The sequence below is a fragment of the Strigops habroptila genome, chromosome W (genome assembly GCF_004027225.2).
Source record: "Strigops habroptila isolate Jane chromosome W, bStrHab1.2.pri, whole genome shotgun sequence".
Classification (NCBI taxonomy): domain Eukaryota; kingdom Metazoa; phylum Chordata; class Aves; order Psittaciformes; family Psittacidae; genus Strigops; species Strigops habroptila.
Window position 1 is genome coordinate 8,453,189 of NC_044301.2, and position 7,743 is coordinate 8,460,931.

Genomic DNA, 7,743 nt, shown 5'->3' on the forward strand with positions numbered 1-7,743 from the left:
GATCACAAGAAAAAGTTATTTTATCTTTGAGTGTGCATGAAGTCAGCATAACCCTTTCTGGGTACCAGGATTTAGGAGAGGATCAGGTTCGAGACCATCTTAAGAACCTGAACGTGCACAAGTCCATGGGACCTGATGAAATCCATCCGCGGGTCCTGAAGGAGCTGGCGAATGAAGTTGCTAAACCACTGTCCATCAGATTTGAAAAATCCTGGCAGTCAGGTGAAGTTCCCGATGACTGGAAGAAGGGTAATATAACCCCCATTTTCAAGAAGGGGAAGGTGGAAGACCCAGGGAACTACAGACCAGTCAGTCTCACCTCTGTGCCTGGCAAAATCTTGGAACAGTTTCTCCTGGAAAGCATTCTAAGGCACATGAAAAACAATGAGGTGGTTGGTGACAGCCAACATGGCTTCACTAAGGGGAAATCCTGCCTGACCAATTTGGTGGCCTTCTATGATGGAGCCACAGAACTGATGGACAGGGGCAGAGCAGTTGACGTCATCTACCTGGACTCGTGCAAAGCGTTCGACACTGTCCCGCATGACATCCTTGTCTCTAAATTGGAGAGACATCAATTTGATAGATGGACCACTTGGTGGATAAAGAACTGGCTCGATGGCCGCACGCAAAGAGTTGTGGTAAATGGCTCAATGTCCAGTTGGAAACCTGTAACAAGTGGTGTCCCTCAGGGATCGGTGTTGGGACCGGTCCTGTTCAACATCTTTGTCGGTGACATGGACAGTGGGATTGAGTGCGCCCTCAGCAAGTTTGCCGACAACACCAAGCTGTGTGGTTTGGTTGATATGCTGGAGGGAAGGGATGCCATCCAGAGGGACCTTGACACGCTTGTGAGGTGGGCTGATGCCAACCTTATGAAGTTTAACCAAGCCAAGTGTAAGGTCCTACACCTGGGTAGGGGCAATCCCAGGCACTGCTACAGGTTGGGCAGAGAAGAGATTCAGAGCAGCCCTGCAGAGAAGGACTCAGGGGTGTTGGTTGACGAGAAGCTTAACATGAGCCGGCAGTGTGCGCTTGCAGCCCAGAAAGCCAACCGTATCCTGGGCTGCATCAAAAGAAGCATGACCAGCAGGTCGAAGGAGGTGATCCTGCCCCTCTACTCTGCTCTCGTGAGACCTCACTTGGAGTACTGCGTACAGTTCTGGTGTCCTCAACATAAAAAGGACATGGAGCTGTTGGAGCGAGTCCAGAGGAGGGCCACGAGGATGATAAGAGGGCTGGAGCACCTCCCGTATGAAGACAGGCTGAGAGAGTTGGGGCTGTTCAGCCTGGAGAAGAGAAGGCTGCGTGGTGACCTCATAGCAGCCTTCCAGTATCTGAAGGGGGTCTACAAGGATGCTGGGGAGGGACTCTTCCTTAGGGACTGTAGTGGTAGGACAAGGGGTAATGGGTTCAAACTTAAACAGGGGAAGTTTAGACTAGATATAAGGAAGAAGTTCTTTACAGTGAGGGTGGTGAAGCACTGGAATGGGTTGCCCAGGGAGGTTGTGGATGCTCCATCCCTGGCGGTGTTCAAGGCCAGGTTGGACAGAGCCTTGAACCACGTGGTTTAGGGCAAGGTGTCCCTGCCCATGGCAGGGGGGTTGGAACTAGATGATCTTAAGGTCCTTTCCAACCCTTACAATTCTATGATTCTATGATTCTATGACTTCTAGAATTCCTGGATGACTGGGATTTCCTATTTGAGCTCATTGTGTAATTAGTGCAGCCCACTTACTCCACGTAGCATTGGTTGCATGATGCGTAGAGGAGACCCTGCCTTTGAACATCCAGCCCAGCACAGGCAACCGGGGTGCCAGAAGCAGCTGTGCTTAAGTGCCAATCACTTCTCAAGAAGCTCAAACCCCTTCATAGGCTGCCAGTATCTCTTTTTCAGTGGGAGTATAGCTGGCCTTGTGTCACCTGTATCCCCGGCTCCAAAAGCCAAGGGGTTGACCTCGAGTCTCCCCTGGACCTTTCGGCCAGAGGGTCCAGGGAGGAGCATTCTCCCTGGCTGCGGTGTAAAGGTCATTTTTCACATCTTGCCCAGCCCGGACTGGTCCAAGGGCTACTGCATGAACTCTCTCTTGTTTAATTTGTTCAAAGGCTTGTTGTTGCTCAGGGCCCCATTTGAAATCATTCTTCTTCTGAATCACGTGATAGAGAGGGCTTGCAATCAGACTGTAATTTGGGATGTGCATTCTCCAGAACCCCACAACACCTAAGAAAGCTTGTGTTTCTTTCTTGTTAGTTGGTGGAGACATTGCTGTTATCTTGTTGGTCACATCTGTGGGGATCTGACGCCATCCATCTTGCCATTTTATTCCCAGAATTGAATTTCCTGTGCAGGCCCCTTGACCTTACTTCGTTTTATGGCAAAACTGGCCTTCAGCAGGATTTGGATAATTTTCCTCCCTTTCTCAAAAACTTCTTCCACTGTATCACCCCTCATGATAATGTCATCAATGTATTGCATGTGTTCAGGGGTTTGCCCGTGTTCCAGTGCAGTCTGGATCAGTCCATGGCAGATGGTAGGGCTGTGTTTCCACCCCTGGGGCAGTCGGTTCCAAGTGTACTGGACGCCCCTCCAAGTGAAAGCAAACTGTGGCCTGCACTCTGCTGCCAAAGGAATTAAGAAAAACACTTTGGCAATATCAGTTGTGGCATCCAGCTTGGCTGCCTTTGACGTACCCAATATGTTCTAGCATATTGGGTACGTCAGCATTCAGTGGTGGTGTGACTTCATTCAGGCCTCGATAGTCTACTGTTCATTCTTCATTAGACTTTCGCACTGGCCATATGTGGCTATTAAGGGGTGAGTGGGTCCTGCTGATCACTCCTTGGCTCTCCAGTCTACAGATCAGCTTATGGATGGGAATCAGGGAGTCTCGGTTGGTGCGATATTGCCGCCGGTGCACTGCTGTGGTTGCGATTGGCACTTGTTCTTCGACCTTCAGCAACCCCACAACAGAAGGATCCTCTGAGAAACCAGGCAAGGTGGACAGCTGCTTAATTTCCTCCATCTCCAAGGCAGCAATACCAAAAGCCCATCTATACCCTTTTGGGTCTTTGAAGTGCCCTCTCCTGAGATAGTCTATGCCAAGGATGCATGGAGCCCCTGGACCAGTCACAATGGGGTGCTTTTGCCACTCCTTCCCAGTTAGTCTGATTTCAGCCTCTATTACAGTCAGCTCTTGGGATGCTCCTGTCACTCCAGAAATATAAATGGGTCCCACTCCTTGATACTTTGGTGGCATCAGGGTACACTGTGCACCGGTATCTACTAGAGCCTTATACTTCTGTGGGACTGATGTGCCAGGCCATCTGATCCACACAGTCCAGTAAACCCAATTGTCCCTCTCCTCCACCTGGCTGGAGGCAGGGCCCCTCTAATAGAGATCATAAGATTCTCCACTTAGGTCTTGTAGAAAGGGATTAGTACTCCTTATCACAGGAGTTGGAGTAAAATCAGCTCTTCCACTCCATCTGGGAAGCTGCTCACCAAAGACTGTAGCAGCAATTGTTTTCTTCTTCTATTCACGCACCTGTTCCTCCTACTGAGGTTGGTTTTCCATCCTGCTTTCTCACGTCTTCTCCGTGATCCTGCAGGTAAAACCATAGGGTGGCCCGTGGTGTGTCCCTCCTATATCTTCTCTCTCAGGCAATAGGGCACCTTCTATTAATAGCTGAGATGTGGGTTTGTACTCGTGGGGAGCTGGATAGTTCATCTTTCAATTGTTTGACTTCCTGGGACAGTTTTTCCACAGCTGAAATGATGGAAGGGGTGACATTGTCTTCAAACTCTCGGAATTGACAACTCACTTCATCCACTGTTGGTGGTGCTGCCTCACTCCATCTCATTTATGCCAACGAGTGGGCATATGATGATGGTGCACTCTGTGTAAACTTCTGCCACATGGGTCGTGTACATTCAACTTTGTCTGGATCTACCAGTGCATTCCCAGCATCTGGCCTATGATAGATCATCTCTAGAATGGCTAATTCCCTCAGGGACTGGATGCCTCTCTCTATCGTGGTCCACTTGGCTGAGTGACATATAACATCATCCTCATAGGGAAACCTTTCCTTTACAGCTGCCAAGAGCTGCCTCCAAAGGCTGAGGGCTCGTTTCTCTTTTCCAATTGCTTTGTCAATTCCCCCTTCTCTAGCAAGTGATCCCAGCTGCTTGGCTTCCCTACCTTCTAGTTCGTGACCGTCAGCCCCATTGTCCCAGCATTGGAGCAACCAGGTGACGATGTGCTCCCCTGGAAGACGGGTGAAATCTTTTCGCATATTCCACAGCTTGGTCGAGGTCCGGGGTCGAGAAGTGACCTCTTCTTCCTCTTCCTCTGATCCACGTAGTAGTAACTCTTGTTCAGATGCTGTCCCCTGTAGTAATTGCATTGGGACTTCATCTTTCTTCACTGCACGGGTTGCTTTTTGTGCCTCTCGTTTGCTTTTGCTTACAGGGTCAACCGATATTGTCACAAATAGGCCATTTGGTTTAGCTGCAGTGCTATTACTGTGGTTGGAGTGGCTGCAGTGTCTGCCACTAGGGTTAGAGTGGCTGCAGCGTCTCCTGCTGGGGTTGGTTCAGCTGCTGTGCTTGGGGGTTGAGTAACACCAACAGCTGCCTGGTCTGTTGCTGTCGGGGTTTGAGTAGCTGCTGTGCTTGTCACTGGGGTTGGTGTAGCTGCTGTGCTTGGAGTTGGAGTAGCTGCATTGTCTGTTGCTTTGCCATCAGGTCCAGAGACATTTTTTTCCCTTTGAAGGTTAGTTTTGAGCAGGGCTCTGTAGGCGTAGGCCAAGCCCCAGCATGTTGCAGTGACTTGTCCCTCTCTGGTATAACCAGGACGACAGCACACCTCGCTTAGGTGTTTTACTAGTTTTTCCAGATGTTGCACTTGTTCAGGGGTGAAGTTCCAAAGCACTGGAGTGGCCCACTGGCCTAGATACTTGCCCATACTATCCCACACACCCTGCCACTCATGACTGTCCAGCCTCAGGGAAAATCTCTTGGTGGTCCTCCTATATCGTCTTCTAACCCTAGACCAGACTTGAACCTGACCCTTCTTAACTTTTGAGAACAGACGAAATAGGGTGTTCCCAAGGTGGGATGGCTGTGGGTAAAACACACTCTGTATGTGTGCCAACATGCTGATCCCCAGCATAAGCAGCAGGCAGGTCTCAAGGGTATTCGAAGGCCATCTAAAACCTTCAGAACTCTCAAATGCTGTTGTTAATAGCCTGCTGGGTGAGTGGGGGGTGTAAGGGAATGCCTCCTTCATAGGTTGACCCTCCGAGGAGAAAAAAGAAGATGTATATTTGCTAAAAAATTCCATTATATACCTCCCAAAGTATAGAGATGATGGCCAGACCAGTTTCATGATCAATGATTCTATTGTATAACAAGTCATTACCATGAAGTACAGTGAAACAATAACCTTAGCCCAGGCCCCCCATCTGATAAACACTAAAACAGCAAATACTGGCTGTAAGTAAGGTACAACATGATGAAACTCTGAGATCAAGCGCAACAACTCTGAGAGCAAATGAATCAGCTTTGTGAGGAGTACTAACAATGAATGCTTCTCACAAATATGATTAGACAAACTCTGGTCAGATCTGTCGTTATCTCAACCCTTCGTGCCCCACGTTGGGTGCCACAAAGAACTGTCATGGTTTGAGCCCAGCCGGTAACTCAGAACCACACAGCCGCTCGCTCACTCCCCCCCTTCTTCCTCCCCCCACTCCCAGAGCAGAATCAAAAGAATGTAACTCCCACGGGTTGAGATAAGAGCAGTCCCGCAACTAAGGTATAATACAAAACCACTACTGCTACCACCAATAATAATAATGATAAGAGAAATAACAAGGGGAGAGGATACAATTGCTCACCACCCGCCGACCGATACCCAGCCCAACCCGAGCAGCGATCTGGGCCTTCTGGGTAACTCCCCCCAGTTTATATACTGGGAATGACATGCTGTGGTATGGAAAACCCCTTTGGCCAGTTTGGGTCAGGTGTCCTGTCTCTGCTTCCTCCCAGCTTCCCCTCCTCCCTGGCAGAGCATGAGACTGAGAAAGTCCTTGGTTGGAGTAAACATTACTTAGCAACAACTAAAAACATCGGTGTTATCAGCGTTGTTCCCAGGCTGAAAGTCAAAAACACAGCACTGCACCGGCTACTAAGAAGGGGAAAAATGACTGCTATAGCTGAACCCAGGACACTAGCCAAAGGAGTATTCCATTTCACAGCATGTCATGCCCAGTATAGAAACTGGGGGGAGTCACCCGGAAGGCCTAGATCGCTGCTAGGGTTGGGCTGGGTATCAGTCAGCAGGTGGTAAGCAATTGCATTGTGCATTACTTGTGTTTATTTTTTTTTTTCCTTTTCTCCTTTTAATTTCATATTCTTTCCCCTTGTTATTTCCCTTATCATTATTATTATTGGTGGTAGCAGTAGTAGTTTTGTATTATACCTTAGTTACTGGACTGTTCTTATCTCAATCCATGGGATTTACATTCTTTCAATTCTAGTCCCCATCCCTCTGGGAGCAGGGGGATGGGAAGAAGTGGGGGGAGTGAGCAAGCAGCTGCGTGGTTCCACAACAACATAGTGCTTCCAAATGTTTGGAAATTACGGTAATTTAGTATACCTATTAAAGGACCTCTCCAGAATGGTTGCCTGTGCTCTGCCATGTCTGTTAAGAATTCCTTGCAGTCATCTGCAAGGAATTGCCAAGGTGAGTATCTCCAGAGAGGACGCCTTTAACACCGGAGCGGGGGGAAGCACAGTGTCCAGGAGCCTCAGTTCGGAGCGGCAAGAGCGACCGAGGGAGCCTCAAGTCCTCGACAGGACTTGCCCAGGAGCCGGCAGCTCAGCTGACGCGAGCAGCTGACTCACAGGGGGCGGCGCCAGGAATGACGGCACCAGCCCTCAGTGGGGAAAAACCCATCCCAGGGAACGCGAGCGATCAGGAGCGCGGCGCGGCAGTTGGCGCAGGCCGGGCGAGCGGGCAGAGGGCGGGATGAGTGAGCACTCGCCTCAGGAGCAGGGCCCACTGTGGGAGCTCTGCCCCGGCGGTGGCCAGCGTAGGCACCCAGACAGAGCCGATGAGAGGGGAGGCTGCGGCGCAGACCTCGGAGTGTAGAAAGTGCCTCGACTGGTCTCTTGAGGTGAGGGTGCACAATGGGCAGGGCTGCACTCGGTGCGCCCTGGTGGAGGTCCTCCTGCAGCAGGTGGCTGAGCTGCGGGAGGCTGTTGGTGAGCTAAAAGATGCCAGGGAAGCTGAGAGGAAGCTGGGCTGCTTGCTCCAGGCCCAAACTGCGCAGGGGCTGCAAACGTCCGGCATTGCTCATATAGGAAAGAAGGAGGGCAGCAACCCAGGAAGCTGGGAATTAGTTACGAGAAAAACTAACAAAAAAAGGAGGAAGAGGACAATTAACAACAAGGGGCTTCCTCCTAAGTCTGATGTCCCCACCCAGAACAGCTTCGCAGTTCTGCAGGGGGCTAATGAGAAAGCACCCACCACAGCTAATGAGCATCCTGCTGATGCACCAGTAAAGAGGATCGCTACTGATGCCTCCAGGAAAAAGCGGCGGGTCATAGTAGTAGGGGACTCTACTTTGAAAGGCACAGAGGCACCCATCTGCCGGCCTGATCCAGTCTCGAGGGAGGTGTGTTGCCTGCCAGGGGCTCGGATCAGGGATGTTGCTGAGAGGCTGCCTGATGTAGTAAGT